Source organism: Gossypium arboreum, chromosome 2 (genome assembly GCF_025698485.1).
Source record: "Gossypium arboreum isolate Shixiya-1 chromosome 2, ASM2569848v2, whole genome shotgun sequence".
Classification (NCBI taxonomy): domain Eukaryota; kingdom Viridiplantae; phylum Streptophyta; class Magnoliopsida; order Malvales; family Malvaceae; genus Gossypium; species Gossypium arboreum.
The window spans coordinates 46,344,736-46,354,997 of NC_069071.1; the positions used below are offsets into that span (position 1 = coordinate 46,344,736).

Sequence of the window (10,262 nt, forward strand, 5' to 3'; positions counted from 1 at the left end):
AGGCATTTGTGCACGTGATTATATCCGGTTATATTCAAGAATCTTGGGCTGGAGGTGAGTGTTGGTTGCTGAAATGAATTTAATTAGTACACTCGGACAGCCCAAAGGATAAGGTACGTTATATGTGCATTGGAAAGTCGACGTGTTTGAGCAACATTCGCTCAATCGACTAATGAATTTCAGTTATTGAATTGATTGATGCTTTGCGAACTTATACAATGATGAAGTATGAAGTAAGAATGTGTATTAATGAAATGATGCATTTGGCTATGTGAATGTATTGCTGTAAATTATAGTTCATTATATTCCTTGAGACTTACTAAGCATAAAAATGCTTACCCGTTGCTTTGGCTCTTAGTTTTCTAGATTTCGCCGAGGCAATCGGATTTGGGATCGTTGAAGTCAAGTCATCCACACTATCAAGCCTCCATTTTGGTATAAATTTTGGTTGAACTTGAGATGGCATGTATAGGACTACCTCTTGTTTGTTAAATACGTTGTAATGTAAGTTTGTATGGCCATGCGAAAATGGCTCGAAAAGGGAGCATGAACTTAGACTTATTGTGGGTTGTATGTATATATATTTGGGGTCATGATGTGGCTATGGTTTGGAAATGGGAATGTTGGTCATATGATCAGCCATTGGCATGGTTAAAATGATCATATATGAACCTATGTATGGCAAGATTAGTTGAATCATGGAGACTACCAAATAGGTAAGTCCTACCTTAAAACAGATGCTGCCAGCTGCAGTGGCGTGAATGTGAAAAATCACCATAATTCATAGGAATGGAATCAAATAGTGAATAAGCTATGTAAATGAACCTTGATGAGTCTATTTTCATATGGAAGAAACGAAACGGTCATAGGAGTTACAGGTTAAGAGATATTAAAGCTATTGTGAGACAGGGCCAGAATGGTTTCTGGGTTCCCTGTCGAAACTTTAAAATTCACTATAAATTATCCAAAAAGAATTAGGAGATATACCTTATATTTACAGATTCCATTTTGAGTCTAGTTTCATTAGAAACAAACGACACCAGCATTAAAGCCCTGTGCAGAGAGATATTCAAGTTATACCGCGCGAAGGTCAGAGCAGTCGATCCCTGTAACTTGGGTAACTTTAACTAATAAACTGTACCAATTGGCCCGACCAAAATCCTAGAAATAAATCCATGGATGTATATATGAGTCTAAATTCAGGAAAATTTACGAAACCAGTTTCCGAGTTTTGAAACTCGAGATATGATTTTAAGGCGACAGTGACGCAGTTTTCCAGCCTGACTGGAAATGTCAAATTGGTGGGCAAAAACATGTGAACTTGGTTTGTTAACCCTCGGGTCCGACACCGGCGATGGTCTCGGGTTTGGGGTGTTACACGACCTTCTTGCATCAACACACAACCTAGCCCAAGTAAGGATGCATCACTATAAATGACAAACTCTTTGCCGGACTCCGGTTGTACTAGCATCGAGCTTCGGTAAAGCAGTCTTTAGTCGATCGAAACTCTTCGACAGTTTTTCATCCATTCAAACTCAACATCTTTTAGAGTAGTTTCGTCAACGGTGCAGCTATCATCGAGAAACCCCTTACAAACCGTCGGTAGTATCCGGCAAGTCCCAAAAAGCTCCTAACTTCAGTAACATTCCTCGGAGGTTTCCAATCGAGTATGGCCGAAATTTTGTTCGGATCCACTCTAACACCCGATGCGGACACCACGTGCCCCAAAAAGCTAACCTCTTTCAACCAAAATTGACATTTACTGAATTTTACGTATAACTGCTTGTCTCGCAAAATCTGTAATACTAACCTCAAATGCTCGGCGTGTTCGGCTTCACCTTGTGAATAAACTAAAATATCATCAATAAACACAACCACAAATCGATCCAAGTATGGCTTGAATACTCGATTCATTAAATCCATAAATATCGTAGGGGCATTAGTGAGCCCAAACGGCATCACTAAGAATTCATAGTGACCGTACCTCGTTCTAAAAGCGGTTTTGGGTATGTCCGAGTCTCGAACCCTCAACTGATAATAACCAGATCTCAAATCTATCTTGGAAAATCTGAGGCTCCTTTAATTGATCAAACAAATCATCAATACGTGGCAACGGGTATTTATTCTTTATGGTCACTTTATTCAACTGACGATAGTCGATGCACAATCTCATGGTTCCATCCTTCTTTTTCACAAACAATACGGGTGCGCCCCATGGAGAAAAACTCGGTCGAGCGAAACCTCTATCCATCAATTCTTGCAATTGAACTTTCAATTCCTTTAATTCCGTTAATGCCATACGATATGGGGCTATTGAGATTGGCGTGGTACCAGGTACAATCTCGATGCCGAATTCCACTTCTCGAACCGGTGGCAACCCGGTAACTCCTCGGAAAAACATCTGAATACTCACAAACCATGATCGATTCAAGTTTCCTTCCATCTCTTTGCTATCAAATACATACGCAAGGTATGTTTCACACCCCTTTTTCACATATCTTTGAGCGGTCATTGAAGATATTATCGCTGGCACCCCCTTCAAATCGGTAGACTCAACTCGGACTACCTCATCATGTGTACTCCTCAAATCGATGGTTTTTCTTTTGCAGTTCACCACTTGCATCATGTACGATCAACCAATCCATACCAAGAATGACATCAAATTAGTCAAGCGGTAAAAGCATCAAATCGGTAGGAAACAGATTCTCGGATTATTAGAGGGCATCTCTTACACACTTTATCAACAAGTGCGTATTGACCCAAAGGGTTTGACACTGAATTACGAACTCAAGAGACTCAACAGTAGAGTCTTCTTGGATGCTAAGGTTTCACATACATATGAATGAGTAGAGCCAGGGTCAATCAATGCAATCACATTAGTATCAAAGAGAGTGAAAGTACCAGTGATGACGTCAGGGGAGGATGCCTCCTCTCGTGCGCGAATGGCATATGCTCTAGCAGGAGTACGGGTCTCGGCTCGAACAGCCGTGATCGAGGCCCTCTTTGACTACCACCCTACCTCCTAAAATTCTCGGTGGTCTACCTCTAGTCATCACTCCACTAGGTCTTGCACCTTGCATCTTATTCTTCTCATCAAGCTCCGTGCAATCTCTAATGAAGTGGTCCTTCGAACCGCATCCGTAACAGGCCCTGTTAGTAGACTTACCCCAACATTCACCTAGGTGTCGTCTTCCACATTGGAGGCATTCAGGTTTCTCTTGACGATTATTGCCCACACTAGCTACCGAAGTAGCTCAGGAGTCCGTCGATGGTCATGCTCTGATGGAAATTCCCGCAATCGTCCTCGACTTACTAGTGTCCTCCCTGAACTTCTTTACAGCCGAGAATAGAGCTTTACCCATCGATCTTTTACGATAGTCTCTAGCTTCAAATTCAACCTTCTTCTTCTCCTTTCCAAGTTCTTCCGCCTTGCAGGCTCGTTCGACTAGTGTTACGAACTCCTTTATCTCCAAAATACCCACTAGTAGCTTTAAATCTTCATTCAATCCTTCTTCAAATCTTTTGCACATAGCAACCTCATCGGCCACACACTCCCGGGCATACCGACTGAGTCTTACAAACTCATGTTCGTATTTAGATACTGTCATACGGCCTTGCTTGAGTTCCAAGAATTCCTTACGTTTTTGATCGATGAACCGTTGACTAATATACTTCTTTCGAAATTCCGTTTGAAAGAAATCCCAAGTAACTCGCTCGTTTGGGACTATGGAAATCAAGGTCCTCCACCAATAGTAGGCTGAGTCCTGCAACAAGGATATAGCACACTTTAGACATTCATCGGGTGTGCATGACAGTTCATCAAACACCCGAATGGTGTTATCAAGCGTAACTTCGGCCCTTTCGGCATCATCAGTAACTATGGCCCTAAACTCCTCAGCCCCGCGCTTCCTAATCAAGTCTACAGGTGGCTTACTCAGCCTCACAAGATCAGTAACTGATGGCATTATGGGCTCTTGGGGTGGATTATTCAAATTCGGGAATTGTTGGACAGCCGGATTGGTTCGGGCATATTGTGCGACCCACTCATTCATCATGGTAAAGAAGGCTTGTTTAGCCCCCTCACCTTGATTATTCGCAGATGACTGAGGTTCAACAGGTGGCGTCCCTTGTGCAGGAGCAGCCGCTACACTTTCAACGTCATCCGCCAAGGTTCTCTCTACACCGGGATCCATTTACTAATCAAAACAAAAATTTTAACCGTCAGAAGTCATCACACATTTAAACATTAACATTAAGGCATGTATAGCTAGACTCATACGTGCTATGGTAGTCCTAGAACCGACTAAACCATAGCTCTGATACCAATTAAATTGTAACACCCCGAACCCGAGACCGTCGCCGGAGTCGAACACGAGGTGTTAACAGACTTCAACCCACTTATTAGAAATTTCCCAGACAAGCTGCAATCTGCGTACGAGTCGCATTAAAAATCATATCTTGAGTTATGAAACTCGAAATCCAGTTCCGTAAATTTTCCCTGGAACTAGACTCATATATCTATATGGTAGAATTTTTGTAGAATTTTTGGCTGGGCCAATTGGTACAGTTTATTGGTTAGAGTCGCCCCTATTCCTAGGTTTGACTACTCTGACCCTTGTACATTACGACTTAGATATCTCCCTTTACAGAGCTCCAATACTTATGCCGTTGATTTCTAATGAAACTAGACTCAAAAGGGAATCTATACATATAAAGCATGACTTCTAATTGTATCTGATTAATTTAGGGTGAATTTCTAAAATCGGGACAGGGGATCCGGAAATCGCTCTGGCCCTGTTTCACAAGAGTTTAATTATCTCCTAACATACAGCTCATATAGTCATTTCGTTTCTTCTATATGAAAATAGACTCATCAAGCTTCGATTACATAATTTATTCATTATTTAATTCCATTTCTCCTATTTTTAGTGATTTTGCAATCTCACGTCACTGCTGCTGCCAGCATCTGTTACTAAAGCAACTATGCCTATTTCGTGATTTCTCCTTGATCTAACTAGTAATTCATCATACATATCACACATTATGATCATGACTAGCCATGCCAAAGGCTAATCATTGTCAAACATCTCCCTACTACACTATTGCCATATCTTGAATTTTAACACCAAAAATAATCAACCATGACATATGGCATAAAAATCGAATTACCAAGACTTGCGACCTAACATTATAGAACCAAATCCAACCGAACATTTATGCCATTTTCGCATGGCTAAAAGTTTACATACCAAATTTCAACAAAACATATTAGCCTATACATGCCGAAATGTTCTCCTAGACCGACTAAAAAGAAGATACCAAAAGTTGCTAGCCGGTGTGATGACTTCGATGACAGTCCCGAGCACGCAAAAAGACGAGTCCAAGAAACCTAAAGTAGGTGACAAGCAAACACCGAGTGAGTATATAACTCAGTAAGTCATAAGCATTACATTGCCGTTCAGTAATAATATATCATAAGAGAAAATAAATAATGCGGGATTAAAATCCTCCATCCATACCCAAACTGTGCTATAATTCCTTAGGCATTTCGGTTCGATCTCATACCAAGCCCTACTTTGATATTTCATACATTACACCATATGACATTGGATGCATTTATCTTCAAGTATAATCACCACATAGGTTCAAGACTTACCAAGCTCAATCCCAAATATAAATAAAATGTCTATTCCTCATGAGCTCAAGGTGTTTACTCGTACCGCTGTCCATGATTGACTCGATAAGGCCGCACACTTAGAGCATGTATATTTATTAGAGAATGTATAATAAGCCCGCACACTTAGTGCTTAATAGTCGAACTCGCACACTTAGTGCTATATAATCAAACTCGCACACTTAGTGCTATACAATTTGAACCCGCACACTTAGTGCCAATCTCATGATCATAAATGTTTACACCCGCACACTTAGTGCCGAAACCAACAACTCCATACATCTCACCTCTTTTCTTTTTCATTCAATACTTTCATCACCCCATGCATACATGTATATATATATATATATATATATGTATATATTTATCATTCCATTAAGCATCATTACATAGACGTTATGACCATTTAAATTAATACAAAATATATGCTTAATGACTTACCTTGTGTTGGGTAAGATGGTTCCAACTCGGCTACTCGATGATCTTTTCTTTGCCTTTGCTTGATTCTCCTCCTTTAACTCCTTGAGCTTAATCAATAAATCAACTAGTTTAACCACCTTGCTAAATATTTATAATTAAATTACACATGCATATGTATGTTAGTATATTCGGCAACCATCCTCACTAATTACCCATTTAGTCGATTATACACATAATCAAAGGTAACCTCACGAATGGGCATACTTATGTCTATATATATATACACTTCCGAATGGGCATCACAATTAGATTTAACACCACCTTCATACTCAATTAGATGGTCGAATGTATGTACAATGTCAACTATAACATCTTTTAAACATCTAATTTCATCTCATGAACACTTGATCAAATTTTCCTAATCTAGCATATTTTCACATCTATTTGTAACATCATGTAAATCCACATATAACTAAATTTCTTAAGTTCCACATCTTAATGCCCATTATAGCCATTCTCATAGTCTAAATCTAAAAATCGGCACATCCACCTTTCAACCATGTTAGCCGAATACTCATTCTCTTCTTAGTCCTAAATTCGGCACCTCCAATAAAGTGACTTAACAACTTCAACTTTCATGCTAACATAACAAGCAATTTAACACATACATATAACTAACATGTTAATAGCATCAAGGTATCAACTAAAATTTTTAAGCTTCTTAGTCAAAGCCTAACTCTCCGACAACCCCAAATCCAACCATGGGATAGATAGAATTTAGACTCATCACCCAAAGGTTGTGTAAACTTCCAAAAATATCATTGAACATACCTTGATCTAAAGGACCACCTTCGCCGAATCTTGCTTCCTCTTCTTCCTCTTGTTACGACAATTGCAAAAGAAAGAAAACATGAACACTCCTTCTTCCCTCCTTATTAAGCATTCAAACTCCCTCATTTTCATGCCACAACATCAAACACTCCTCCTAGATACAAGCAATGGCCGAACTTCTTCAAAACTTTTCTCCCTTTCTTTTTCTTGGTTTTTCGGCTAGGAGATGGCAAGTATGAACACCCCTTTTTTTTTGTTCACTTTCCTATTATTATTCCCATCATTTGTTAACAAAAAAAAAACATATTAAATTAGAATGAGTGGAGCATCATCACTCCTTGGCCAGCCACCATGTATTTTGTGGGTAATTTGAGATGCAAAGCCATGCTTCCTCTCCCTATTATTAATTACTCCTTATAATTCATCTATCATCTTTTCTAACTTCGTCAACTAGGTCCTTTTCGAATTAATTCACATTCCTAAAGCTAATATTAAGCATTTAATTTCTCATATATTCACTGTCACACAAAAATTTATGTAATTAAAACACAAAAATAAATTTTTGGCTCGGTAATGTGGTCTCGAAACCACATTCCGACCAGGGTCTAATTAAGGTTGTCACAAAGCTGGCCCACTTGATTCTCCAAATTCCCTAGAGTGGCGTCATTCTTTGCCATTTATGCCTTCAATAAATTCTCTAAGCTATTGGACGATTCAGCCTGAACTGGTTTCTGAACTTGCTGTGAAAAACTAGGCAGCTAGGTTGGTCTAGGTCGGGCGTAGTTGTTACTGCCTCCAGCCCCTTGCTTACTCCAGGAAAGATTAGGGTGATTTCGCCACGATGGGTTGTCAAAGTTGGATTGTAGCCCTTGCTTTCCTCGGTTCTAGTTCTGATTACCTATGTAGTGCATGGATTCTGGGTTTGACGGACATTCTACAAACACATGTCCTTCCTCACAATAGACACAGGCTATATTCTCATATTGGTTAGATGGTTGAGCTGCAAAACTGTTAGACCCATTAGTGTTAAGATTCTTTAACGTTGAAGATATCGAAGATACCTGGGATGCAAGTGAAGTGAGAGCCTTCACTTCATGGATTCCAGCAGCTTGTCTTCCTAACGTTGCTCGATTGGTTGGCCACTGATAATTGTTACTGGCGATCCTCTCGATGATTCATAAGCCTCATTGTAAGACTTAGACAAGATAGCACCATTAGCAGAAGCATCTACTACCATCCTTGTGTAAGAGTTGAGACCATTGTAAAATGTCTCAAGTTAGATGCAATGCGGAATTCCGTGATGAGGGCACTTTCGTAATAACTCTTTGAATATTTCCCATGCCTCATACAAGGACTCACATCCATCTGTTGGAAAGCAGTAATCTCATTTCTCAGCTTAGCAATCTTGCTAGGCGGGAAATACTTCACAAGAAATCTCTCTGCTAACTCTTGCCATGTAGAAATCGAGTTCGGTGGTAGTGAGTTTAACCAGGCTCGAGCTCTATCCCTCAGTGAGTACGGGAATAGTTTTAATCGTAATGCATCTTCGGGTACTCCGGCTAGCTTGAAAGAGTCGCTTACCTCCATAAACAGTCTTAAATGAAAATGAGGATCTTCAGCAGGCATTCCACTGAACTGGCCCACTGTCTGAAGCATCTAGAACATGACTGGCTTCAGCGGGAATTGTTGTACCTTGATCTCAAGTCTTCTAATACCTGGATTAAGGTCATTAAAAAATGGCACGGCATATTGTCGTAAAGCTTTATCCCTATCATCAGCAATAAGGATAGGATTTTGAGCAAGGTTTGCTCCGTTTCTTTGATTGATATTCTCAAAATTCATCTCTTCAGTCTTTCTCTAGTTCGCTTGTCTTTTTCATTGGCGAAAGGTTCGTTCTATTTCAGGGTCCACTGGGAGTAAGTCGATAATTCGGTCAATACTCATAAACACCCGAAATAATCAGAGAAGAATTAATTAAGTAAGTAAAATTAAACAAGAAAATAAAAGAACCAAAATGTAAAAATAAATTCACAAATAATGTTTTTTAAAAAAGCAGGTCCAAAGAATGGCGCCAAAAACTTGGAACGGTGGAAATGTGCAAGTGTACACAATCATAACAAGTAATAAATTGACAAGTAAATGTCGAGTTATTGTACCCACAGGGACTGTAAAAAGCAATATTTATGAAATTAATTAAAACACATTGGTGAGGTAAAAATAATTTTTGTTCAAAAAGAGTGATTTATAAACTAAGATTTTAAAACTAAGGAAACAATTTAAATAAAATAAAAGAGTTCTAGTGCACGATTTCAATTAAGATTTAATCAAGATGATATAATTGTGTTGGATTAATTATACCTTTTTAACTTAGAAATATTAAATTCGTGCTTCTGCTGTTATGAATAAATTCACGGCAACCCAGTAATTTGCTAACTTATGAAAATATTTACTAATTAAAAGAATTCCATTTATCTCTTGAACATATCCCTATGCCAATTCAACCGACTAAACAGATTTAATAAAGTAAACATGCTATCGCACATACATACTTATTGAATTAAATTATCTCTCGTATATTCCTATGTCGATTCAACCAATTAATTCAACTTAATAAACATGTAAAAGATTATGTGAAGTAACAAAGTAGCCATACCTTGAAACAATTTAATCACAACAATCTTGCAAGTTATGCAAGGCATATGTATCGCCAAATACAATGTTGATTTAATTTTCAGTTACCTTAGAAGAATTAAACATGCACTGATTAAGTACTGAGTCCATTAATTACAATTTCAATCCGTTTAAACAATTAATTCTTTAGTTATCTAAACAATTATAACACCAGATAACCTAAGCATGATTTTACTTAATCAAGCATTTCACTGAGGCCTATAATAGCATAAACATTAATTTAATAATTCAAGTAGGAAAAATATAATCAACCTAACATGAATTAAATTCAACCTAAATTGATTAAAATAACCATTTCAACAACAATATTTTTCATAGTTATGTTCATCATAAAAACAACAGAAATTAAAAAGAAAGGGAACAGAAAACAAATCTAGTGTTTCTCTGCAGCTTGACTATTACTCCGTTCTTAGTCTCCGTTGTCTTTGTCGAGCAAGGCTTCTATGAAACCTTGATTGCTGCCCAAGATGGCTGAAGAATAGCTCTTTCTCAAGAGAGGAAATCAGCACAAGAGGAAGGGAAAATGGGATGGAAAAATGGAGAGGAAACTTTGAAAGAAGTGAAGAGAGGATGAGAGAATGTTGTGGAATGAGGGATGTTGAGGGATGCTTTGAAATGGTCAGCATAGGGTGGCTTTTATAGCTGA

At 38.5% G+C, this 10,262-nt stretch overlaps 1 non-coding gene across 1 annotated transcript; it reads left to right on the forward strand.

Annotated features, from left to right (window-relative positions):
* Nucleotides 1-8,217: 8,217 nt before the first annotated feature.
* LOC128289951 (small nucleolar RNA R71) lies at nucleotides 8,218-8,323 on the forward strand. Its single transcript, XR_008279591.1, has one exon. It is a non-coding gene; the product is annotated as a small nucleolar RNA R71 (small nucleolar RNA).
* The last annotated feature ends 1,939 nt before the right edge of the window (nucleotides 8,324-10,262 follow it).